This window comes from Saccopteryx bilineata, chromosome 1 (assembly GCF_036850765.1).
Source record: "Saccopteryx bilineata isolate mSacBil1 chromosome 1, mSacBil1_pri_phased_curated, whole genome shotgun sequence".
Lineage (NCBI taxonomy): Eukaryota > Metazoa > Chordata > Mammalia > Chiroptera > Emballonuridae > Saccopteryx > Saccopteryx bilineata.
Window position 1 is genome coordinate 304,608,140 of NC_089490.1, and position 25,416 is coordinate 304,633,555.

Sequence of the window (25,416 nt, forward strand, 5' to 3'; positions counted from 1 at the left end):
TACCAAATAGGTTTAAAACTATATTACTAATTTTTACAGATAACATTACAAGAAAACCAAATGAACTGTCTCCTACTTTAAATGAAATTAATTCATTGGTTATATTGCTAAGGTATATAGCAAAAAAAAAATTGTTATAAATTTTGTAATACTATAAATCAGTTTATCTTCTGTATTTAAAAATGAAATGATTGATCCATATTCAATACCATAAATTCAGTCAGTTTTTTTCCTGATAGTAACAAGTTTTCTTTATTGATTTTAATTTGTTTACACAGATTCAAGTGTCCCACTGAATACATCCTGCCACCCCCGTGTTTCCAACATCCCCCTTGCCTCCCTCCCCAATGCCCTCCCCGCTTCCCTCCAGGATTTGCTTTCCTGCTCTCTATAAAGCTGTGTTATACATATATAATTTCACCAATCTCTTTCCCTTCTTTGATCCCATCCTCTCATCCCCTTTCCCTCTGGTCCCTTTGATCCCGCCTCTGCCTCTATTCCGCTCCTCAGTTCACAATGTTCATTAGATTCCTCAAATGAGTGAGGTCATATAATATATGATCTTTTTCTTTCTCTGCCTGGCTTATTTCACTTAGCATAATAGTTTCCAAGTCCATCCATGTTGCCATAAAAGGTAAGATTTCCTTCTTTTTCATGGTCACATTGTATTCCATTGTGTACATGAACCACTGCTTTTTAATCCACTTGTCCACTGATGGACACTTGGGCAGTTTCCAGATCTTCGCTATTATAAACAACAGTGCCATAAACATGGGGGTGCATTTCTTCTTTCGAATCAGTGATTTGGTATTCTTAGGATATATTCTTAAAAGTGGGATATCTGGGTCAAAAGGCAGTTCCATTTTTAATTTTTGAGGAAACTCCATACTGTTCTCCACAGTGGCTGCACCAGTCTGCATTCCCACCAGCAGTGCAGGAGGGTTCCCTTTTCTCCACATCGCCAGCACTTATTCTGTATTGTTTTGTTAATGGGCACCATTCTGACTGGTGTGAGGTGATATCTCATTGTGGTTTTAATTTGCATTTCTCTAATGATTAGTGATGTTGAAATTTTTTCATCTGCCTATTGGCCATCTGTATGTACTCTTTGGAGAAGTGTCTATCACTTCTTTTGCCCGTTTTTTGACTGGATTATTTAACTTCCTGGTGTGAGTTTTACAAATTCTTTATAAATTTTGGTTATTAACCCCTTATCAGACATATAGTGACAATAGTTTTATATCAAAGCAATGACAGCCTATCTTTAACTCAGTTCTTCATATAATTAATAACATATATGATATGACAGCTCATGAAATTTAAAATGTCAATAATGATACAATTTGACGTGTTTGAAATTTCTAAGTTTCATCAGCACTATCCTTAAACCAGCTGATGTGTCTGGGAAAGGGACATATTTGCCATCATAAGGATCCCAAGATAGTGGAAAAGTGAAAAATTAGACACTATAAATAAATGTAATATTGTTTATCAATAACTGTTTTAGTAAAAGTATTCCGTTGTTTTGGTACCATCTCAATCACCATTGGACCAGTCAGGTATATCTTTTCTTCATCACAAAAAGAAAGTTTGGGAAAAAACATATGTACTAGTGATGACTGCTAAGACTAAAAGTTTAGGACAAGAAATTGGAGGGGGCCTTGAAGAAGAGGGGCAAAATGACTATCTACATAGCATACTTTCAAGTAATTTAACCTAAATTCTGATCACAAAGAACATAAAATTTTGAAGATCAAAAATATAGTACTTTTAATAACAATGTATTATAAGAAAATTTTAAATTATTAAGAAAACCCCTTGCCTGACCAGGCGGTGGCGTAGTGGATAGAGCGTCGGACTGGGATGTGCAGGACCCAGGTTTGAAACCCGAAGTCACTGGTTTTAGCACGGGCTCATCTGGTTTGAGCAAGGCTCACCAGCTTGAGCCCAAGGTTGCTGGCTTGAGCAAGAGATCACTCACTCTGCTATAGCCCCCCAGTCAAGGCACATAGGAGAAAGCAATCGATGAACAACTAAGAAGCCACATGAAGAATTGGTGCTTCTCATCTCTCTCCCTTCCTGTCTGTCCCTATCTGGCCCTCCCTCTCTCTCTATTTCTGTCACACACAAAAAAAGAAAACCCCTTAAAAAAAACTGTTCTGATTGTCAGAGTTATCAATGATCCACACACAAGATCTCTGAAGCACTTCCCCCGTAAATCCCTGTTACAGCCCAGATTACCAATTTAGTAAAGAAAGAATATCAAAAGTCCTCAGCTCAGCAGCTAAGAGGACCAGAATATGGCTTCCTATAGGAGTTCAGAGGTGGTGTTAAATGAGCTCACACTCGAGTGTGTTTAGGCTTTTGCTGAGACCTGTCATATGAGTTTCAAACAACACAAAGTCCCCAACTAAGGGGGACTAACTTACTATTAGCTGTTGAAGAACTGGACATCCATCAGATGTACAACATTATATTTTATTTCAAAAGGCCCCTCTCTAACAGTACTTGCTCCTTTAACTACTCCTCATTTCTCTTAACTCAAGGCCTAATTATTCTAATAATATGTTTTAGCTGCTAAATTTTGTCTAATTAAAGAGCTTTGAAGAGACAGCTATTCTTGAGAAACATAAAAATAAACCCTTATGAAGGTTTACCATCAGAAGCTCATTTGGCCAAGCCAACCATTAATTAAAATGCCCAAGAGACATTCATCTGGCAGTAAATACTAATTACCAGAACGCATCAAAGAGCTTCTTTAATACAACAGAATGATTAATTTAGTAATTTCCAAAATAAGTGATTTTCTCTTATTTAAAAAAAAAACCTCTTTATATTTTCTAAGTACTTTGTTTTCTTAGAATGATTAGAAAGCTCATAATTGTACACAGGCCAGGAGCTGGTGGAATGTAACCTAATTCTATCTCTACAATGACACACTGGTTGTCCTTGAACAAATCAATATCTCTACCTCTTGATCTGCCAAATAGAAATAAATTGTTATATGCTATGGTTAATGAAAGGATACTGTATCTGGGCATAAACTTGCACTGTGACTAAGAATTATCATACATGATGTCATTTTAAAGGCATTTAAAAAGCTATTTTTTTAAAGGTCTACTTAGCACTATACAGAGACATTTAAGAATTTGGTTAATACATCATAATAAAGTTCTTCAAGATTCTGTAGAAGATGATTATTATGTACATCATTTGTCACTCTTATATGGTTCTGGTTAAATGATATTTATCATAGTACAGTGGGTCAAACAGCTTAAACTATACAGTATTTTTCCTAAAGGTACCTAAAAGATCCCTATAGTTTTAAATATAAAGAAAATATACAATTCACTTTTTTAAAATGTATGTTGCCTGCTAACATCCTACCATTGTACTTGATGGTCAAGTTTTCTCCTCCTTGGGAGCATTACTCTTTTCCAAACACAGGACCATCTTAATGGTTTGATGCCATTTCGACTTTAGCCTCCACTTTTGTTTTTGCCCATCTCATTACCACCCCCATTCAAGCCTATCCCGTTAGTGTGCTTTCAGTATAAACCTGCAGGGCCTTGTGGGTGTGCCAGGAAGCCAGCCGCCTGCCGTGGTTTTTAGTCCCTGCTAAAACTGCCTTTCAGCTGCCCGTACACAAGTGGCTGCTTTATGTTCATGTGTGCTTTATAGACAGAAAGCAAAAATTCTTCAAGCTCAAATGTGATGTGATATTCTTCCACAAAGAAACCCAGAGCAGTAGCCCAGACTGAACTTAACACAACGTCCAGCCTTTGAATAAATATTGGGGTAACTTCAGAAAGGCAAGTGAAACAAACTGACTCCTGAACCACTCAATATTTAAAGAAAAATATATTCTGAATCTTATCAGGATAAACCCCAGGTGCAAGGAACTCTTAAAGAGTTGCTCTGCTTCTGAGAGGCAGCTCAGTGAGCTAGCTCTCCTAAACACTGTGCAAAATGCCACCCACATCTCAGGCCCAAACACCTCCCCCCTGCAGCCATGCCCCAAGCTTCCTGCATTCCTACACCCCCACCCCGGTCTAGACAATCTCCAACTACACCTGCCGCACACGCTCCCTCACAGTAAGTTCTTTTGCACTCTCAATTAACTACTTATTTAGTTGCCACTATATGTCTCGGGCAAATTTCAAGCTTTTCTCTATCACAATTTTCTCCAACTATTTCATCTCCGACAAGGATCAGGTAACCCTCAGTTAAAAGAAAACGATTCTGTTTCAAGCTCTTATCAAAAGTAAGGCGTCTAAGTTCTCTTTCTCACTTTACAGTCACCATAAGCCACTTGACACTAGATTTCTTTAATCTTTTTTTTTATCTCTTCTTCCTCACAAAGTAAAAAGAAGCTGGTGACACTAAGGGATTTCTCTATCTCATGAGGATATTATTAGAAGTAGAGAAAATGAATTCTGAAGTTTCAAAAGTATTAGGGCCCCAGCATGTATAAAATTTGCTTCAGAATTCACTGCTTGCCATTTTGTCCCAGTCTGGTTCAAGAGACACTTTTGGTATATTTGGAGTCTATCCTCTGAGAGCAGAGTACACACACATGGCCGGCTTCACCACCCAAGCCAGTTCTGTGGAGTGTCAGAGGCATGCCACTACTGGGAGAGTGGTGGGGGCAACGTTACTGTAACTCACTTTTTCACTATAAACACATAGTGTATCCATTTGTCTGCTAAGTCTTCAAGTCACAACTAATCCAAAAAACTAGCTTAAAATGAAAACTCTCTGACAGAAGTCAAGCAACCATAGCTAGTAGTCTTTGCTTTCTACTCTGTTCTATCATTTCTTCTTTCTACACCCACTGAGACAAATTCCTGTTTATCACTTCTTTCCAAAAGAGCCCTGGTGAGGCCAAGATAACTAGGCTACCGGGAGCAGGTTAGAGTGCTCTCACTCTAATATCTCAGTCCCTAACTCCTGCAGGCCCCAAGATGCCACTGACTGGATGAGAGGCTTTGTAATTTTGTTTTCCTTACCAAGAATCCAGCTACCTCCCATCAGGCTTCTATGTGTGGCTGTTTCTTGTCATTCTTCCAGCCATCCATCACTCCTTCTCCCACACCACACATTCAATCCTTCAGCAAATTTTATTAACTTTACCTTCGAAAACAGGTCCAGATTTCAATTATGCGTCAACCCTATTTCCACGCCACTACAGTACCCCCCCCCAAGTCTAGTCCAAGAACCATTATCTTCCTCCTGGATTATTGTAATAGCCTCTTAATATTACTAACTAGTATCCCTGTTTCTGCCCTTGGCCCCCTGCAATCTACTTTCAAAACAGCAGCCATAGAAATAATCCTTTTTTTAAAACCTTTTATTCTGAAATAATTGCAGATTCATAGGAAGTGTCAAATCTAATACAAAGAGGTCCCATTTACCCTTCACCCAGTTTCCCTCAATGGTTAAATCTTTTTTTTTTAACAGGGACAGAGAGAGAGAGTCAGAGAGAGGGATAGACAGGGACAGACAGGAATGGAGTGAGATGAGAAGCATCAATCATCAGTTTTTCATTGCAACACCTTAGTTGTTCATTGATTGCTTTCTCACAGGTGCCTTGACCGCGGGCCTTCAGCAGACCAAGTAACCCCTTGCTCAAGCCAGCGACCTTGGGTCTAAGCTGGTGAGCTTTGCTCAAGCCAGATGAGCCTGCGCTCAAGCTGGCAACCTCGGGGTCTTGAACCTGGGTTCTCTGCATCCCAGTCCGACGCTCTATCCACTGTGCCACCGCTTGGTCAGGCCAATGGTTAAATCTTAAACATATTTCTCAAACAGTATCAAAAACAGGAATCCGATATGGCTACAATATGTGAATACTTCTGTCATTTTATCACACGTATACATCTGTGGAACTACCGCTGCAATCATGATACAGAATTATTTGGAGTTGCTCATTACTGAAAATTCAGATAGATAGATAGATAGATAGATAGATAGATAGATAGATAGATATCACACTATATTTTTTTGTCTATTAAAAAGAAATTAGGCCCTGGCCAGTTGGCTCAGTGATAGTGTCGGCCCAGCATATGTATGTCCTGGGTTCAATTTCCAGTCAGGACACACAGGAAAAGCAACCATCTGCTTCTCTGTTTCTCCAACCCTCCCCTTCCCCCTTCTCTCCCCCCCCCCCCCTTTGCTTCTGCAGCCATTGCTCCTCAGTTGGAGTGAGTTGGAGCTAGTTGGCCCTAGGCACTAAGGATGGCTCCATGGCTCCATGGCCTAGCCTCAGGCACTAAAATAGCTCGGTTACTAAGCAACAAAGCAAAGCCCAAAGATGGGCTGAGCATCGCCCCACAAGGGGCTTACAGGTGGATCCCAATAGGGGTGCATGTAGGAATCTGTCTCTCCACCTCCCTGCTTCTCACTTAACAAAAAAAAATTAAGCTTTTTCCTTAAGGGTTTTGAGAAAACACAATTTCTTTGCAAAACACGGTCACAAAATATGCTTTAATTCTGAAAGTTTTAAACTGGAAGTATCACTATTTCTACTATGTCTCTTACAACATACAAAAGAGAGCTCTGCATATGATGGAGGTTTAATAATTACAGATTAACTCAAGAAATAGCAATTAGAGAAAAGATTATAAACTTCTACAGAATCATTTTTATCCATTTTGCCACTAAACAAGTTGTATAAACTAAGCACTGTTTATGTTGTCTTTATTAAAAGCCATGCTATTCTTTTTATACAGAATTCCTTCACATAGCATTAATGTATAAAGGAGGATGTGTTTTCTTACAGCTTCTTTAAAAAATAATTCTAGACCAAGCAGCAGCCCAGGCAGCCTACAAAACAGGCTTCCACATATTTCAAAGGCCTTTCAGGAATGTTGTTCAGGCTTTACTGTACTGCAAATGTTTCTCATGCTACATGAATATACTAGTAGCACAGGTGAGTTGAGTTGTCTAATTTTGTTATACAGAGGGTCTTTCCCAATTCCTAGCTAGCATAATCCCCAGGCTCTAATAGAGCTCATTCTTTTTTCTGTTTGTTTTTGCCTCATGCCTAATTTTTTTATGGAATGTAAAGCTCTTTTTAAAGTATAGTTGACATACATTAGAGTAGGTTTGGGTATGCAACATAATGAGATTTCACTTATGTACCTTACAAAGTGATCAACACAAAAAGTCCACTATCCATCTGTCACTGTGCAAAGTTATTGTGATATTACTGACTTTGTTCCCTATGTGCTCCTTTACACCCCTGTAACTTAAGGTACAACTATAAATTTGTACCTCTTAATTCTCTTCACCTTTCTGCCCATACCCCAACTGCTCAACCTTCTAGAAACTATCAATTCTTCTGTATCTATGAGTCTGTCTGTTCATTTGTTTAATTTATTAGATTCCACAAAGTGAAATGATACAGTGTTTGTCTTTCTCTGACTTATTCCACTTAGTACAGTACTCTCTAGGTGTATCCATATTGTTACAAATGGCAAGGTTTAAGTCTTTTTCGTTGCTGAGTAATGTTCTGCTCTCTGTGTGTGTTTGTGTGTGTCTGTGTTCACTTCTTTATCCATTCTTCTATTTTTTTTTTTTTTTTGTATTTTTTCTGAAGCTGGAAACAGGGAGAGACAGTCAGACAGACTCCTGCATGCGCCCGACCGGGATCCACCCGGCACATCCACCAGGGGCGACACTCTGCCCACCAGGGGGCGATGCTCTGCCCCTCCGGGGCATCGCTCTGCCGCGACCAGAGCCACTCTAGCGCCTGGGGCAGAGGCCAAGGAGCCATCCCCAGCGCCCGGGCCATCTTTGCTCCAATGGAGCCTTGGCTGCGGGAGAGGAAGAGAGAGAGAGGAAGGAGGGGGTGGGGGTTGGAGAAGCAAATGGGTGCTTCTCCTATGTGCCCTGGCCGGGAATCGAACCCGGGTCCCCCGCACGCCAGGGCAAGACTCTACTGCTGAGCCAACCGGCCAGGGCCCCATTCTTCTATTAATTAACATCTAGGTTGCTTCCATATCTTGGTCTTTTGTAAATATTGCAGCAGTGAATATAGGGGTGCATATATCTTTTCAAATTAATGTTTTGTTTTCTTTAGATAAACACCCAGAAGTGAAATTGCTGGGTCCTTTGTCTCTTGTTATAGATTTTGTTTTAAAATCTATTTTGTCTAAGTATTGCTATCCTAGCTCCTTTTTTGTTTGTTTCCATTTTCATGAAATATCTTTTCCAGCCCTTTACTTTCAGTCTGTGTGTGTCTTTCAATCTGGAGTCTCATGTAGGCAGCATGTGTAAAGGTCTTTTTTTTTAATCCATTCAGTCACCCTATGTTTTTTCAGTGGAACTCTTAGTCAATTTACATTTCAGTAATTACAAATAGGCATGTACTTATTGCCATTTTAATTGTTCTCATATTGGATTTATAAGTGATTGGTTTACTACTATCTTTACTATGTTTGCCTTGACTATTAAGATGTTTTCTTCTTTCATATGTATATATGAAAGAATAAAATGTATATATATTTTAGTGAGAGAGAGAGAGAGGCAGAGACATGGATAGACAGGAAGAGAGAGATGAGAAGCATCAACTTGTAGTTGTGGCACTTTAGTTCTTCATTGATTGCTTTCTCATATGTGCCTTGACAGGGGGGAGGGGCTCCAGCTGAGCCAGTGACACCCTTGCAAAAGCCAGAAACCTTGGGCTTCAAGCCAGTGACCCTACACTCAAGCTGGTAAACCTATGCTCAAGCTGGCAACTTCAGGGTTTCAAACCTGGGTCCTCAATATTCCAGGTCGATGGGTCGCGACCCCGGCGGGGGTCGAACGACCAAAACACAGGGGCTGCCTAAAGCCATCGGAAATACATATTTTATTTAAAAATGTATTGTATAATAAATATGTATTTTCCGATGGCTTTAGGCGACCCCTGTGTTTTGGTCATTCGACCCCCGCCGGGATCGCGACCCACAGGTTGAGAACCACTGCTCTATAAACTGTGCCACCACCTGATCATGCTCATATATTTCCATATTTCTAGTTTTAACCTTTTCTTTTCCACTTAAAAGTATTCCTGTCAACATTCCTTGTAATGCTGGTTTACTGGTGATGAACTCTATTAGCTTTTGCTTGTCTGGGAAAATCTTGATCTCTCCTTCAATTCTGAATAACTTTGCTGGGTAAAGTATTCATGGTTTAAAGCAGGGGTCAGGAACCTATGGCTCGCGAGCCAGATGTTGCTCTTTTGATGGCTGCATCTGGCTTGCAGACAAATCTTTAATAAAAAATAATAATGTTAAAAATATAAAACATTCTCATGTATTACAATCCATTCATTTCCTACTGCTCATGTTCATGGTTGCAGGTGGCTGGAGCCAATCACAGCTGTCCTCCAGGACATCAAATTTTTATTGGGTAATGCGTAACATACACGGGTTGTAGTATGGCTCTCATGGAATTACATTTTAAAATATGTGGCGTTCATGGCTCTCTCAGCCAAAAAAGTTCCCAATCCCTGGTTTAAAGTTTTCCCCTCATAATGTTGAATATATCATGCCACTCCATTCTGGCCTGCAAAGTTTCTGTTGAAAACTCAGTTGATAGTCTTATGGGCATTCCTTTGTATGTAACTAGTTGTTTTTCTCTTGCTGCCTTTTTTTAAAAATTTTATTTATTTATTTACTTACTTACTTACTTACTTACTTACAGGGACAGAGAGAGAGTCAGAGAGAAGGACAGACAGGGACAGACAGACAGGAATGGAGAGAGATGAGAAGCATCAATCATCAGTTTTTCGTTGCGACATCTTAATTGTTCAATGATTGCTCTCTCATATGTGCCTTGACCGCGGGCCTTCAACAGACCGAGTAACCCCTTGCTGGAGCCAGTGACCTTGGGTCCAAGCTGGTGAGATTAGCTCAAGCCAGATGAGCCCGCGCTCAAGCTGGCGACCTCGGAGTCTCAAACCTGGGTCCTCTGCATCCCAGTCCGATGCTCTATCCACTTCGCCACCACCTGGTCAAGCCCCTTGCTGCTTTTAAAATTCTCTCTTTAACTTTTAAAAATTTAATTATAATGTGTCTTGTTGTGGGTCTCTTTGGTTCATCTTGTTTGATACTCTTTGTGCTTCCTGGACTTGGTTATCTGTTGTCTTTACCAGGTTAGGGAAGTTATCAGCAATTATTTCTTCAAATACTATAAGTTTTCCATCCCTTTTTTCTCTTCTCCTCTGGGACCCCTATTATTCTTTTTTTTTTAAATAATTTTATTTTTTTAATGGGGCGACATCAATAAATCAGGATACATATATTCAAAGATAACAAGTCCAGGTTATCTTGTTGTTCAATTATGTTATATATCCATCACCCAAAGTCAGATTATCCTCTGTCACCTTCTATCTAGTTTTCTTTGTGCCCCTCCCCCTCCCCCTTTCCCTCTCCCTCTTCCCCCTCCCCCCGTAACCACCACTCTTATCAGTGTCTCTTAGTTTCACTTTTATGTCCCATCTACATATGGAATAATGCAGTTCCTGGTTTTTTCTGATTTACTTATTTCACTTCGTATAATGTTATCAAGATCCCACCAATGTCATCATTTCTTATGGCTGAGTAGTATTCCATAGTGTACATGTGCCACATCTTCTTTATCCAGTCATCTATTGACGGGCTTTTTGGTTGTTTCCATGTCCTGGCCACTGTGAACAATGCAGCAATGAACATAGGGCTGCATGTGTCTTTACATATCAACGTTTTTGAGTTTTTGGAGGACCCATATTATTCTAATGTAATTATGCCTGATGTTTTCCTAAAGGGTCCTTACATTATTCTCATTCTTTTTAATTCTTTTTTTTCTTTCTGATCTTCCAACTGGGTATCTTCTACTATTCTGTCTTCCTGGTTACTGATCCATTCTTCTGTGCCATCTGATTTGATGCTGATTTCCCCCAGCGTATTTTTCTATCAGTTGTTATATTCTTCAGTTCTCATAGGCCCATTTTTATAATTTTGATCTTTGTTGAAGGTCTCACTGAGTTTATTCCTTTGTTCATGGAGTTTAATCTTTATGACTACTGTTTTAAACTCTTCATCTAGTAGACAGCTTATTTCAGTTTCATTTAGTTCTTTTTCTGAGGTTTTGTCCTTTTTGTTTGTTTGGGACATATTCTTTTCTCTAGTTTTAACTGTTTGTTTCTAGGTATTAGGTAGGTCAGCTAAATCTCCTGGTCTTGAAAAGTGGCCTTATTTAGAAGGTGTCCTGTGGGGCCCAGTGGTGGAGTCCCCCTTGTCACCACAGCCAGGTGTTCCAGAGGTGTACCCTGGGTAGACTAGTGTGTCCTTCTGTTGCTCTGGGCCACAACCTCTATAGACACACTGGCAGGTGAGACTGGTTCCTAGCCTGCTGGGTGTGAGCCCCGGACACAACTGTCACAGACTCACTAGTGTGCGGGGCAGGCTTTTGGTGTGGTTGGTGCGGACTGAGGCTGCCCACTCAGTACGGCAAAACAAGAGTCACTTTGGAGGGGTGTTACCCTGGGTGGGTCCTTAGGAAAACACCAGGGTGAGGTGAGCAGTGTTAGCAAGGCTAATGAAGAGTGTCAGAAATGGTGCCTGCCAGTGTCAGACCAGCTAGATTATAGGAAGAGGGAAGAAAATGGCAGATGCCAGCACTTCTCAGGAGAAAGTTCCAACAAATCCCTGTCCCTCCAGCACAGACTCTAAAATTAGTCCGTGTATCTCCTTCATGTATGATCTAGGTGCTTTTTAAACTGCTGACTCTGTCCTAGGACTCAGAAAAAATCCTGGGCTTCCTACAGCCTTCTGCCTCTCCCAGATGTAAGCCCCACTGGTTTTCAAAGCCAGGTGTTATGGGTGCTCCTCTTCCTGATGCAGGTCTCCCAGGCTAGGGCCCAGACCCCTCACTCTTTTTTTTTTTTTAAATACACAATTCATACCTTTTATTTATTTTGTTATTTTATTTTTTTACAGAGAGAGAGACAGGGACAGACAGGAACGGAGAGATGAGAAGCATCAATCATTAGTTTTTCGTTGCGTGTTGCGACACCTTAGTTGTTCATTGATTGCTCTCTCATATGTGCCTTGACCGTGGGGCCACAGCAGACCAAGTAAGCCCTTGCTCGAGCCAGCGACCTTGGGTTCAAGCTGATGAGCTTTGCTCAAACCAGATGAGCCCGCGCTCAAGCTGGCAACCTCGGGGTCTCAAACCTGAGTCCTCTGCATCCCAGTCTGACGCCCTATCCACTGCGCCACCGCCTGGTCAGGCCTTTTTTTTTTTTTTTTTTGACAGAGAGAGAGAGAGGGGTACAGATAGAGACAGACAGGAAGGGAGAGAAATGAGAAGCATCAATTCTTCGTTGTAGCACCTTGGTTGTTCATTGATTGCTTTCTCATATGTGCCTTGACTGAGGGGCTACAGCAGACCGAGTGACCCCTTGCTCAAGCCAGTGACCTTGGGCTCAAGCTGGCAAGCTGTGCTCAAACCAGATGAGCCCGCGCTCAAGCTGGTGACCTCGGGGTTTCAAACCGGGGTCCTGCAAGCTGGCAAGCTGTACTCAGACCAGATGAGCCTGCGCTCAAGCTGGCGACCTCAGGGTTTCAACCCGGGGTCCTACAAGCTGGCAAGCTGTGCTCAAACCAGATGAGCCCGCTCTCAAGCTGGCAACCTTGGGGTTTTGAACCAGGATCCCACGCGTCCCAGTCCAATGCTCTATCTACCGTACCATTGCCTGGTCAGGCTCGAACCCCTCACTCTTCATTGAGAGAGCCCACAGATGTGATATTCCTCCCACTTGAGAGTCACCACATGGGGAGTATGGGTTAGCATAGGTCATAACTAGACTTAGACTCTACCCCTCCTACCCATGTCAATGTGTGTGTGTGGTTTTTAATATCCCTAGTTGCAGAAAATCTGTTCTGCTAGTAGTCAGGTTGTTCTGAGATAGCTGTTCTATATGTAGTAGTGGTTTTGGTGTCAATGAGAGGAGGTGAGCTCAGGACCTTCCTACTTCACAGTCTTGAACTTAAAGCCAGGGGCCTTGCTGTGGAATGCCAATTTAGCTGGTCCATGAAATGCTGTTCCTCCTGGTTGGTGCGTGGCCCCTGCAGAAACATGTCTAGGGATGGGATCACTGAGTCACTCGAGCTCGTTTGTTAAAATCCAGTTCAAAGGTCATTTCTTTGAAACTTTCCCTAATCTACTCATCTACCTAGAACAACTCCATAGCTGTGTCTGATGGCATTTAGTCTACAAACCTCTACACCATCAGTGAACAACTGTATTACAATGATATCTTAACATGTGTGCCTTTCCTTCTAGACCAGGGAGTCTTGGCTCATGGATGGGTTTCTGTCCATGAACCCCCTGCAAGGCATAGAAAATATGCTCAGTGTGCTTCTGTTTATATGGGAAAGAGGAGAAAATACAAATATGCATGTGTGCATTTACTTATTTTTATCTTCTAAAAGGAGTACTATTAAGTGAAAAACTTTTTAAAATGGTTACTTATGGGGGATAAAAAAGGGATAGAAGCTAGACTTTTCTGAAGGCACTGTTTTATATCTTTAACCTTGAAAACATGTAAGGTTTTAAAAAACGCAAGTAATTCAGAATTGAAAGAAAAAGTAATTTCTAAAAATGGAAAGCAAACTGGTAAAAAGGAATCTATGTTGTTATGACATAACCAATCAGAATAATTTTGTTTGTTTTCTTTTAAAATTGAATTTATTGAGGTGACAATGGTTAATAAAATTATATAGGTTGGGAATAATTTTTTTTTTTTTTTCATTTTTTTCTGAAGCTGGAAATGGGGAGAGACAGTCAGACAGACTCCCGCATGCGCCCGACCGGGATCCACCCGTCACGCCCACCAGGGGCGACGCTCTGCCCACCAGGGGGCGATAATCTGCCCATCCTGGGCGTCGCCATGTTGCGACCAGAGCCACTCTAGCGCCTGGGGCAGAGGCCACAGAGCCATCCCCAGCGCCCGGGCCATCTTTGCTCCAATGGAGCCTTGGCTGCGGGAGGGGAAGAGAGAGACAAGAGAGGAAAGCGCGGCGGAGGGGTGGAGAAGCAAATGGGCGCTTCTCCTGTGTGCCCTGGCCGGGAATCAAACCCGGGTCCTCCGCACGCTAGGCCGACGCTCTACCGCTGAGCCAACCGGTCAGGGCCGGGAATAATTTTTTTAAGTAACAGCAAAACACAGTAAGTTTCCTATGTATCCTTAATAGGATATAGCCTAAGGTCAAAGAGAGCCAATTGTCTCCTAAATATTAGTCCTGCTTTGAACCAATCTTGCCTTCTCTTTCTCATATCAAGTATGTAATTATGTTAATGTCATTTGGAACAACATTGAAATTTTCAGCTAGAAGAAAAGGACATAAATACAGGGTGAGGCAAAAGTAGGTTTATAGTTGTGAGTATACAAAACAAAATTTATTCTTGTGTCATTATTTATTTGTGTATTATTTTCCATTTGAACAACTGTAAGCCTATTTTTGCCCTATCCTGTACATATATAATTTAGCAAAGGTAAGTGAAAGCACTGGAATCTTAAATTTCAAATAGAATGTTAATACGAACTCATCTTTTATTCTTCTCTATGTAAAAAGTACATATTTCCTGTATTTCCTACCTCTCTGCCCTGAAAACACCTTGAAGCAATGACAACACAGCAGCATCAATGAACATCCATAGACTTCTAAATGCTGTTTTCCACTCGGAGAAAACGGAACTCCCATGAGAAATGTTTCAGGTCTGGGACAGGAAATGTTCAAGATATGCCTGGAACATCTTACCTAAAAGCAAGTATGCTGTCAAAGACTTGGGACCATGAGGCAAGGACACAGGAGTCAACTTGGAAAGGCTGCCACTAGCTAAGTGGAATAATTTGATCATAAAAGAATAATGACTCAATGGACTGAAACACAGCAAATGTATTAATATTCATAAGTTCATAATAATATTACAAAACAAAATCAATTCATTGGTCACCATGAAGACTGACAGGGTACCAATTTATTATTCTGAGTTTTAATAAATAAAGGAAAATAAGCATTTATTTTTCCTTTACTATAGTTACTAAATAGTAGTTTATAGGCAAAGTTCTTCACTGAAAAAATTATAGCTAATTAATGTAGAAAAAATGAGAGAATTAAAAATCACCATTTTGAGTAGGTAAAAAAGTGAAGGGATTAAGCAAAACAAAAAAACCTCACAGATACAGAAAACAGTATGGGAATTACAACAGGAAAAGAAGATGAAGGGAGGTAGAATAGGGTAAAGGGGGAATAAATGGTGATAAAAAAAAGACTTGACTTGGGGTGGTGAACACACAACAAAATATAAAGATGATGTATTAAAGAACTGTACACCTGAAACCCATATAACTTTATTAACCAATGTTACAATAAATTGAATAAAAAAGAAAAGAGAGAGAGGGAAAGAAAAAAAAAGAAAATCATCATTTTTGCAACTTCTAATGAAATGATATATCTAGGCAACTAAATAATAAGAGTGGCTAAAACATCAGGTCACAGTTTGATGGGAAACATCCTTTACACATCCCTAGCAGTGGAGAAACCAGACAACCCTGCCTGAAGTCATGTGATGGAAAGACTGTGTAGTGTTCCTATGCCTGCCCTCACCAAACTGACCTGTATTTACCCAAACCACTTCACAAGAAACAGTGAGCTAGAAAAACATGTTAGATGACACAGTAAGGGTCTAAGTCTAGATTGTAAGAAATTTATAAGATGGTACAGTTTCTAAAACAAATAAATGGCATAGGAAAAAAGTGTTTGCAGAAGGAAGGAGTTGTTACAAATTATAAAAAAAAATTTAAGCCATTTATTAACTCAGTGGAACTATGCACTTTGTAGCATTATAATTTAAACAAACTATATAAAAATGTTTTTAGACAACTGGCGAAAGCTAAACATGCCCTATCTTTTAGTAAAAAAAAAAAAATACTGTTAATTTTGTGGGGTGTAAGAATGGTACTATAGGCTTTCATTTTAATTATGAAACGGTAACTGATACAGGATTTACTCTCCCCCTTTAACCAATTATAAAGTTGAACAGTTTGCAAACATTATACAATAACCAACAAAAGACTGCAATTCCTCAGAGAAGGAAAGTGTAAGAGAGAAGCCCCATATTCACCCCAACCACAACCTGGGGAAACAGAGCCCCAGCAAACAGAAGTAGGTCAGGGTGAAGAACAGATCAAACTTAGGGGTCACAAAAGGAAGCTAGAATTTGGGTGGCAGGATAGCAGAGAAGGAACATTAAAAATTAGCAGAGAAATTCCACTAAGGTCCTTGGCCAACTCCAACACTGAAATGTACAAAGCAGGACAATGGGAGGCTTGGAAGAGAAGATTTCCAGGAGGATAAAAGCTAAAAAGATGCTGAAGTTCATATTCATCTTACAAGAGAAGACCCTGGTGAATATTCCAGGCACTCAGTTGAGATTCTGGAAGTTAAGACACTAGGAGTGAGGGCTGGGCCATTGGAGTAAAGGCAAAATTAAAAGAGAACCACCCTAACAAAACCTAACATCAAGCCTCACTATGGGCCCTGGCTGGTTGGCTCAGTAGTAGAGCATTGGCCCAACATGTGGAAGTCTTGGGTTCGATTCCCGGCCAGGGCACACAGGAGAAGCGCCCGTCTGCTTCTCCACCCCTCCCCCTCTCCTTCCTCTCTGTCTCTCTCTTCGCCTCCCACAGTCAAGGCTCCACTGGAGCAAAGTTGGCTTGGGCGCTGAGGATGGCTCCATGTCCTCTGCCTCAGGCACTAGAATGGCTCCTGCCGCAACAGAGCAATGCCCAGATGGGCAGAGCATTGCCCCCTAGTGGGCATGCCAGGTGGATCCAGTTGGGCACATGCGGGAGTCTGTCTTTCTGCCAGCTTCTCACTTCAGAAAAATACAAAAAAAAAAAGCACCTCACTATGATCAAGTTGATCCAGAATAATTTCAACACTGCAGAGGATAGAATAATCCAGTGCCTCAACAACATGTCACCCTTAATATCTATCATACAATAAAAAATTACTAGATGTAAAAGGAGTAAAAGTGACCCACAATCTAGAGATTAATGTCAACAGAAATAGAACCAGACATGACTCAGATATTAGGGTTAGCTAGCATGGACTTCAAAACGACTATGATAATATGGAAAAGAAAACACATGAAAAGATGTACAAAAAGGATGAAAAGACAGAATATGCCAAAGAACAATCAGAAACTCTAAAATACATATGGCCTAAAATGTATGTTCTAAAATGGCAACATACCTGAAATTGAAAATTTACTGGATTGGTTTAACAGCTGACATAGCAAGAGACCAGGCTAATGACCTTGAGGTAGGTCATTATGGTTAAATGTTTAAAAATCTTTATGTATGAGAGAAGATATTAAGTATGGATAAATGAAATAATTTCTTGAATTTGCTTTAAAATCCTTTAAAAAAAAGAAAACTGGAGAGAAGAGGAGGCAATTCTCAGAGCTAGCATGTCAGAGGTACATTCGGCTGGTTTGTGAGACATTCTGGAAAAGGAAAAGAAGAAAAAAGAAAGAAAACTGGGGGAAAGATAAAACAAAACAGCAATAGTTGATAACTGTTAAAACTGGGTAATGAATATCATCAGAGTTTATTATGCTATCCTCTTTCCTCCTACATATTTGAAAATATAAAACATTTTAAAAATGGAATCTGTCATTTGTACATCTAACTCACAACAGCATTATGTGCAATAGCCAAAATGTGGAAACAATCCATGTGTCCATCTCTGGATGAACAGATAAACAAAATGTAGCATATACATGAAATGAGCTGTTTTTCAGCCTTAAATGGGAAGAAAAATTTGACACATGCAACAACTTGGACAAACATGGAGGACTTTATGCTAAGTGCAATAAGCCAGGCACAAAAGGACAAATGCTATATACAATTCCACTTATATGAAGTACCTAGAGTAGTCAAATTCATAGAGACAAAATGCAGAATGGTGGTTGCCAAGTTCTAGGAGAGGGGGTAAATGCAGAGTTAATATTTAATACCTACAGAGTTTGTTTTGCAAGATGAAAAGAGATCTGTGGATGGATGGTAATGATGGTAGCACAATAATGTGAACGTAATCAATGTCACTAGACTATATACTTAAAAGTGATTAAACGCTAAATTTTATGCTATGTATATTTTTTAATTAAGTGAGAGGCAGGGAGGCAGAGAGACAGACTCCTGCATGCACCCCATCAGGATCTACCTGGCAAGCCCCCTAAGGACAATGCTCTGTCCATCTGGGGCCTCTGTTCCGTTGTTCAGCAATGAGGTATTTTAGTGCATAAGGTGAGGCCATGGAGCCATCCTCAGCACCCAGGGCCAACTTGCTCAAATCATTTAAGCCATAACTGCAGGAAGAGAAGAGAGAGAGAGAGAGAGAGGAGAGGAGAGGAGAGGAGAGGAGAGGAGAGGAGAGGAGAGGAGAGGAGAGGAGAGGAGAGGAGAGGAGAGGAGAGAGAGAGAGAGAGAGAGAGAGAGAGAAGGGGAAAGGCTGGAGAAGCATACGGTTGCTCTACCACTGAGCCAATCAGCCAGGGCCCATATTTTTTAATGGAATATCTCTCTTTCTCTCTCTCTCTCTCACACACACACACACACACACACACACACCAACACCAGTCCAGAAAATATCTTCAGGACATAAAAGTTTGAAGGCATACTAAAATAAAATGTACAAATTCCAAATACGAGCAAAAATCTATTTATATAAGTCAAATATTTCTAAATATTATGATTCAAGTATATTTTTTTAGTAGTTGCACTTTGTCAGAGAAACTATGTTTTCCAAAGAGGGTAAAAAAAAATTTCAGGAAAAATATTACTATAGATGTAGGGCAGAAATATCTTTTTAGGCCTAATATACTCAAAGCAGCAAAAATATTCTCCTCTTTGCCTGACCTGTGGTGGCGCAGTGGATAAAGCGTCGACCTGGAAATGCTGAGGTCGCCGGTTCGAAACCCTGGGCTTGCCTGGTCACGGCACATATGGGAGTTGATGCTTCTAGCTCCTCCCCGCTTCTCTCTCTCTGTCTCTCTCTCCTCTCCCTCTCTCTCCTTTCTATAAATGAATAAATAAAATAATAAAATAAGTTAAAAAATATTAAAAAAAATATATTCTCCTCTTTGTCTGACGCATTTGTATTTATATCATGATAGAACTAGTAGGATGGTCAGACAACCATGAATGGATATTTAGTAATTAAGTGAGGTCATCAAACTATATGTTTTTAAGCACTCAGCACAGGTGGCCTCCTCATACATCTTGAGCAGATTGCAAATATAAATATTCAAGTCATACATGACGTTAAGAAAATAAAACAAAGGAATGAAGAATAATGAATGGGAAATTAATCAGGGAAGGAGACAGAAGTTAACTTTGATTTTGTGTCAACAAATGAAGTTCAGTGGTGAGGTTATTTGTTTCTGCTAGTAAAGCCTTAGGAAACAGCTAGTTTTTATGTAAGTAAAAGTAAATAATTTAGTCAGAAAACAGTACTTTCGTTATAAAGATATACAGTATAAGATGTTAAAAGGACTTAAATAAGAAAATGATGGCCTGACTAGGCGGTGGTAAAGTGGATAGAGCATCAAACTAGGACACAGAGAACCCACATTCAAAATCCCAAGGTCACCAGCTGGAGTGCAGGCTCACCAGCTTGTGCACAGGATCATAAACAAGACCCCATGGTTGCTGGCCTGAGCCCAAAGGTCGCTGGCTTAAAGCCCAAGGTCACTGGCTTGAGCAAGCTGTCACTTGCTCTGCTGTAGCCTCCTGGTCAAGGCACATTTGAGAAAGCAATCAATAAACAACTAAGGAACCACAACAAAGAATTGATGCTTCTCATCTCTCTCCTTTCCTGTCTGTCCCTCTCTCTGTCACTCTCGCTTTAAAAAAAATTTTTTTTAAAAAGATCCCAGCACATAGTAGTATGTTCAAATTAACAAACATGATAGTGTTCTTAAACATCTAGGAAGATGCAAGATAATAAAAAAAAAAATTCTGGGCCCTGGCCAGTTGGCTCAGCGGTGGAGCATCAGCCTGGCGTGCGGGGGACCTGGGTTCGATTCCCGGCCAGGGCTCATAGGAGAGGCGCCCATTTGCTCCTCCAACCCCCACCCCCTCCCTCCTTTCTGTCTCTCTCTTCCCCTACCGCAGCCAAGGCTCCATTGGGGCAAGGATGGCCCGGGCGCTGGGGATGGCTCCTTGGCCTCTGCCCCAGGCGCTAGAGTGGCTCTGGTCATGCAGGGTGACGCCTCAGAGGGGCAGAGCATCACCCCCTGGTGGGCAGAGCGTCGCCCCTGGTGGGCGTGCTGGGTGGATCCCGGTCGGGTGCATGAGGGAGTCTGGCTGTCTCTCCCCGTTTCCAGCTTCAGGGAAATACAAAAATAAATAAATAAATAAATAAATAAATTAAAATAAAATAAAATAAATTCTGAACACTGAGCCACCAAGAGTAAGAGAAACATTAAGCATGACTCTATTGGAGTTCTTGGTGTGAGCAACAGTATCAATGGAATTGCCACAATTGAGATAGGGAAGACAAGTGAAGAAAGCTGGTAAGTGGAAGTCAAGACTCCAGTTTGCTACGAAATAGAGATATCAAGTAAACAGCTGAAAATGTACATCGAGAGTTCAGGTGACAGATGGGACTTAAAATTTGGAAACCAAGAGCTTAAGGTATGACATATAATCAACTAGGGAGCAGATGTGCACAGAAAGGAAAAGAGATCCAAGTACTAAGCTGAGGAGCGATACAGAATTTAGATATCAGGAAGATAAGGATGATCTGGCCAAAGAACCACCAGAAGACAAGTGATAGGTCAGCAGGCTACTGTCTAAATCATCTGGTCTACTAACAGTAAATGACAAAAAAATACAAATAAAGAAAGAAAGAAGAAAATACTACAATGGTGCTCAAAGAAAGAAGGAAAAAGGCTATTTATTAACTCTTTGGCAGAATCAGGGCACAGTTCACAGAAAGCATAACATTTGAGAAGGGTCATGGAAGTTTAACAACAACTAATAGGGCAAAGGAGGATAGCAGGGCTTGTGTATCTTGTATCCTGATACTGTATTCAACCGCCCAACCAACTCCTCTGAGACTAACAACTATTTTACTATTTATTTTATATTTTATTTATTTTTCTAGTCAGTGAGAGGAGGGAGACAGAGAGACAGACTCCCACATGCATCCAGACTGGGATTCATCCAGCAAGCCCACTAGAGGTCGATGCTCTGCCCATCTGGGGTGCTGCTCTGTTGCTCAGCAACCAAGCTCTTCCTAATGCCTGAGGTGAAGGCCACAGAGCTATCCTCAACACCCAGAACCAACTCACTCCAATCAAGCCATGGCTGCAGGAAGAGAGGGGGAAGAGAAAAGAGGAGGAGGAGTGGAGATGCAGATGGGCGCTTCTCCTGTGTGCCCTGAGTGGGAAATGAACCCGGGACATGAACACGCCAGGCCAATGCTCTACCACTCAGCAAACTGGCCAAGGCTAATAGCTCCTTTTTAAGCCTCTTCAAGAATAACAGGCCAATATTCCACAAGGGATTCAAAAGTAACGTAAACCCTACTAAATCCCCAGTAGCTTCACACTACAACAGTATATGCTAGAAAATCTGGTAAACCCCTTCCTGCCTTTCTTGCCTTCATACTTACCAAAGACACTGAAATGCAGTTCACAGCCTACTGCTCCAGCCAGATTCTGCCAGTCACTTAGGCAATAGCAACATCCATAAAGATAATCTATTCAATTTAACCTCCTAATTCCTTGAACTTTCTTTACCTCCACTGAGTGACCTACAAACCACCAAAGTTCAGCAGCTATTCCCTTGGCCACATCTTGGACTTACTTTTGCTTAATATTTTAAAGTTTAGAATTTCAAAGGCAGAAAGAGTATACTCTCCTCTTTCTTAACATAGTCTTTTAGATCAGCAGTATTAAACAGAAATAAAATGCAAGCCATTTTATATAATTTAATATTCTCTAGTAGTCATATACAAAAAAAAAGAAAGAAAACCCCATACAGAGAACATTTTGACTGTTGCTACATAGGAGGAAGGCGGGGGGATGGATAAAAAAGGGGAAGGGACTAAGAAGTACAAATGGGAAGTTATATAAACAGTCATGGGGATGTAAAGAACAGTATAAAGAACATAGTCAAAAATATTGTGATAGCTACATATGGTGTCAGATGGGTACTAGACTTACTGGGTGACTGCTTCTAAGTTACATAACTGTCTAATCACTGTTGTACACAAGAAACTAAGGTAATATTGTATGTCAATTGTAATTAAAAAATAAATAAAGCCTTTGAGGAGGAAAAATAAAGAAAAAATACCATTTATTTTTAAAATTAATTTTATTTTTTGCTGAAAAAAAGAATGTTTTATTATTGTGACTTGACCATAAATTATAATTTTCATTTATTAAAGTTAGCCAAATGTATGCTATAATCTTGAAAGTCTCAAAAAGCCAAATATAAGTAAAACAAAGAGGATAAATTCCATTGAAAAAAGTATTGACATAATTCTTCTACATATTATATGAAATTCTAGAAAAAAATCACTGCAATTATTCAAAGTAATATTAAAGGTAACACAAGAGATATTTGGTCTTAAATGTAAATTTAAATGTATAGTGTCTAGACAATATATCAGAGCAAAAGTATAACTGCAATTTCTAACAGAAAAAATAAGTTAGTTTGCAAATATTCTGTACTCTTTGCTGAAAAAAGAAAGCAGATGAAGAATAAAATGTTGGATAGTCTTATCAACTGGGCCACCTTTTAAATATAATTTTTCAGGGCAGCTAACATGAGCAACAATAAAGCTCTACACATATAACTAAGCTGATTGTTATACTAGAGCCAGTGCAGCTGATCCCTGAACAACATGGGTTACGGGTGCCAACTCCCTGAGCTGTCAAAAATCCAATTATAACTTTAGTCAGCCTTTCACACTCATAGATTCCCAACCTCTGAAATTAATTTTATTAATATATTCATGTAACCCAATACATCACGAATATAATAAATGAAATATGCAATCAACATAAATATTAACAATGACATAGTTTCTTTTTTCCATACTAAGCCTTCAAACTGCAGAGTATATTTTATATGTATAGCACACCATATTTCACACACTAAATTGTCTGCAGTCAAGGTAAAATATAATTTTACCAAAATAAGTGTTGTGTTTAATGGAAAAATATTTTACACTGCATGTAGTAAAGAATTTGGTTTTGCCCAAAGTGAGGGTCTGGCCTTTCCCTTGGCTTCTGGGAGGTAATCTCTGGCCCCTTGGAATATTATGCCTACAAGGAGTGTTTACATGGAAGTTCTGGGTCATGCTCGATAAGCTAAATGATATGATTTAGCATGGGACTGGCCAGACCTACAGTCTTAGGATCAGGTCTGGCCACACTAGAAAGATCAATAATGTGACTTAGGGTGAGAGCTTTGGGTCATATAGTATCAACTGACCTGGAAACAGAGATCAACCATGTGGACAATCAACCAATAAAGACTATGTACAATAATAAGTCTGGACACGGGGTCTCAGCTGAGGTCCCCTATAGCAATACTCTGTGCATATTGTCACACATCAATACCAGGAGAGTAACATATCCTAATTCCACAGGGATTAGCAAATAAAAACTCTTTTTGGTACTTTTCATAACTCCGAGCTTACTCCCTTGGCTGATTTTAACCTGCTTCCTTTTCCTGTATTAAAGTGTAACTGGGCCCTGGCCGGTTGGCTCAGTGGTAGAGCATCGGCCTGGCATGCAGGAGTCCCGGGTTCGATTCCCAGCCAGGGCACACAGGAGAAGCGCCCATCTGCTTCTCCACCCCTCCCCCTCTCCTTCCTCTCTGTCTCTCTCTTCCCCTCCCTCAGCCAAGACTCCATTGGAGCAAAGCTGGCCCAGGCGCTGAAGATGGCTCTGTGGCCTCTGCCTCAGGCGCTAGAATGGCTCTGGTTGCAACAGAGCAACACCCCAGATGGGCAGAGCATCGTCCCCTGGTGGGCATGCCGGGTGGATCCCAGTGGGGCGCATGCGGGAGTCTGTCTGACTGCCTCCCCATTTCCAACTTCAGAATAAATAAATAAATAAATATAAATAAATAAATAAAGTGTGACTGGCCTGACCAGTGGTAGCACAATGGATAGAACATCAATCTGGGATAGTGAGGTGCCAGGTTTGAAACTTTGAGGTCGACGGCCTGAGCACTGGTGTACCAGCTTCAGTGCAGGGTTGCTGGCTTGAGTACAGGATCATCGACGTGAGCCTAAAGATCGCTGGCTTGAGCAAGGGGTCACTCTCTTGGCTGGAGACCTCTAGTCAAGGCATGTATGAGAAAGCAATCAATGAACAACTAAAGTAAAACAACTACAAGATGATGTTTCTCATCTCTCTCCCTCTCTTGGGAAAAAAGAAAAGATTCTCTTTGTTTTTAACCTCTGTATTTTAATTATAATGTGTCTTCATATGGAGCTCTTTGGGTTCATCTGTTTAAGACTCTCTGTGCTTCCTGGACTTGTATGTCTCTTTCCAGTCACCAGGTTGAAGAACTTTTCTGTCATGTTTTCAACTAGGTTTTCAATTTCTTACTCTCTCTTCTTTGAGTACCCACATGATGTAAATGTCAGTATGCTTAAAGTTGTTCCAGAGGCTCTTTACACTATCCTCATTTATGGTATTCTTTTTTCTTTTTGCCGTTCTGATTGGGTGTTTTTGCTTTATATTCTAAATCGCTGATTTGATTTGCAGCTTCATCTACTCTACTGTTGATTCCCTGTAAATTATTTTTCATTTCAATCAGTGTACCGTTCTGAGAGGTCCTTTTTTACACTGTTGTGATTCTCACTAAGTTCATTAAATACCCATATAACCAGTGTTTTGAACTTTGCGTCTAGTAGATTGTCTTCATTTTGTTTAGACTGTTTTCTGGTATTTCGTTCTATGCTTTCATTTGGGGCATTTTTCTTTGTCCCCTCATTTTGGCAGCCTCTCTGTGTTTGCTTCTATGTATTACATAGAGCTGCTACATCTCACAGGCGTGGTAGAGTGGTCTAACATAGTAGGTGTTCTATAGGGTCCTGTGGTACAGCCTCCCTGGTCACCCAAGCCTGGACACTTGAGGTGTGCATCCCATATAGGCTGAATACACCCACTCTTATAGTTGAACTTTGATTGCTGTTGATACAACAGGAGGGATTTACCCTCAGCCCAATTACTGCAAGGACTGGCTGCAATCACAGACCTCTGATGTCTGACCACCCTGGAGGATTTCCTGTGCAGGGGCCAACTACATGGAAAACTTACTTCAGAGGGGCTCTTGTGCCTACAAAGTCT

General features: G+C 40.6%; 1 protein-coding gene across 6 annotated transcripts in view; it reads right to left on the bottom strand.

The window, feature by feature from the left end:
- SIK3 (SIK family kinase 3) overlaps window positions 1-25,416 on the bottom strand; it is a 238,369-nt gene that overhangs the window by 89,269 nt on the left and 123,684 nt on the right. The gene's annotated exons all lie outside the window — the stretch shown is intronic.